This window comes from Austrofundulus limnaeus, unplaced genomic scaffold, assembly GCF_001266775.1.
Source record: "Austrofundulus limnaeus strain Quisiro unplaced genomic scaffold, Austrofundulus_limnaeus-1.0 Scaffold132, whole genome shotgun sequence".
Classification (NCBI taxonomy): Eukaryota; Metazoa; Chordata; class Actinopteri; order Cyprinodontiformes; family Rivulidae; genus Austrofundulus; species Austrofundulus limnaeus.
This window is the reverse complement of record NW_013952534.1, coordinates 1,137,930-1,140,344: the sequence shown is the minus strand read 5'-3', so window position 1 is coordinate 1,140,344 and position 2,415 is coordinate 1,137,930.

Sequence of the window (2,415 nt, the reverse complement as noted above, 5' to 3'; positions counted from 1 at the left end):
AAATATAATTTTGCCCAACCCTAGTACATCCAATGATAACTTTCTAATAGGTTTGATCAATTTTGTAAATTTGTCTATGAGATATTTTACTAACAAATAAACATGCAAAATAGGGGCAATAGCATTATTGCTTACAATTAATAACTTTATTACTCAATTTTTGTGGCAGCAAGCAATAATTGAAGGGCTAAAAGGGTGGTTTTTCACCAAGTGAATTATATCAACATTTTAAATGTTCAAACAATGGTTTGTGTCAAAACATTTTTTTCAATAGAAATGAGGTTGTTTTCACTTTAAACCCTTTTTCCATCCTCAATTTTAATTTATCACAAATGCATACTGTTGRAGTGGAGAACAAGGAAAAAGTCACCAGATCCCATTCAATCTCATGTTTAATGTCAAGCCCACATATAATTACTTCTAGCTTATCTTGTCATCACCTAGCCGTGCTTGCCATCAAAGCCCGATCGAAATGCATATATGCTTTTGATCCGATGTCTGCCCCTTTATCATGTTTCGCTGAGATTATTGGGATCACTGTCTGTGGGAAGCAATCTGAGGACCCAGATGGAAGCATGACCAGCCAAACTGTTTTTCTGCTTGGTTAATCTGACATCACCTTCGGAGGAGATCCAATTAAATCTCTCCTTCAAAGAATATGCAACTGCCGGAGCAGAGATGAGATGATGGGCTGGAGGAGGGGCAGGGGTACAGGGGAGGGAGGGAAAAAGGTCTACCATCTTCTGTTTTTAATCATTCTTAGATCACTGTTACACTATTTAGCCAGCTGCCGCATGGCAGAAGACTGCGTTTGGAACACTGGAGATKAAACGTTTTTCTCTAACCCTGAAAGAATGCATGGGAATTATAAGGCTGAACTGATAAACATATTGTATATCTACTGATTAAAGGTGATAAGATAAACAACATTTTAGATCAGATTTGTCAGTGCCTGTGATTATGGGGCAGAACACAAATTTCACGGTGAACTGCTGTATTAACACCACAAATTACTGCTAGAGTCTTGCTTAGTGAGAGTTTCCCTTTGGGGACAGCTCCTTTATAGCACATCTAAAATGTCACTTATGCATTTGAAGTGCATTTTCAATCATAAAGCTCTTGGGATGCTCTGTTTGGCAAATTACCTAACTTCTGTAACTTGGTGGATAATTGTATTGCTGTGAGAGGAAATACAAAATGAATTGATTGGTTCTTTTCCCCAGCAGGACCTCCATACATTAGATAAATACATCAATGTCAAACTAATACATAGTTTCTAAAGGAAGTACACCGACTGATAAAAACAAACCATTAGGCATGCATGCAGAATAATGAAATGGCATGTGTTGAGACTGGATTGCGATGATTACAATYTCCGAACAATTGGTTGATGTAGTTGGCAGTGGCAGCACCCCTCTTGTCCCTGGTAGGGCGTGGCACCCCTCTGGCATTAGTAGCGAGTTCCATTTGCACTCAAAAATAGGAGGTTCCAAATCGGAATCAATCTACTTCAATGCCCCCCAAAATCAAATTTCCAACTGTGAAAATTGTTGTTTGGGCTTTTAAATCCCACTACAACACATCCTTGAACCGCAACAAGTTGACTGTTAAGCCCCTTCTCCAAGAGCACATTTCTACTCTATTCAGTTCAGGTCTGTTCAGTTGTGTTCAGGTGTGTGTGTGTGTGTGTCTATTTCAGTGTGTCCCTCACTCCGTGGGCATGATTTATGGGCGGATTGTCCACATAGGCTTCAGATGTTGTGGTTTTACCGTTCAGACTTTACGTTTTATTTATTTATTTATTTATTTCTTGCAGTGCTGTTTATAAGTGCTTGTGTAACCGTGGGCAGCCAGTTTGTTCAAAACCGCCCGGTTATCTGCTCAGCTTCATCTCCTTCACCGCACTCCAGGAAGTGTTTACAGGTTCTGCCTATCCCAAGATCACCAAAAAAGGTTAGATAATGGTTTTATCACTGCTTTCTCTGTATTGTATCTGGTCGTGTGCTCATATTCCAAAACAAAAGCGGCTCTCTCCGCCTTTCCTCAGTCAGTGAATCCTAGAGCTAATTCGCAGGCAGTGTTCTGCTGATGTCCAAATTTTAAGCATGCTATACTCGCCCATGTAGAACCAKCGGAGAGGAGGTACTGAAACAGCGTGGCTGTGCGCGGTTGGAATCTAATGGAGACATATTTGGCCGAGGTCCAGTGTTGTATAAAGTACCTCAAAGTGATACTTGAGTAAAAGTACAAGTATCTTACCAAAAAATTACTTTGGTAAAAGTTAAAGTCTCCTTTAGGAATATTACTTGAATAAAAAGTCTTAAGTATCTGACATTTTTGTACTTAAGTATTAAAAGTCAAAGTATCTGATATATTTTGTACTTAAGTATTAAAAGTCAAAGTATAGATTTAAAA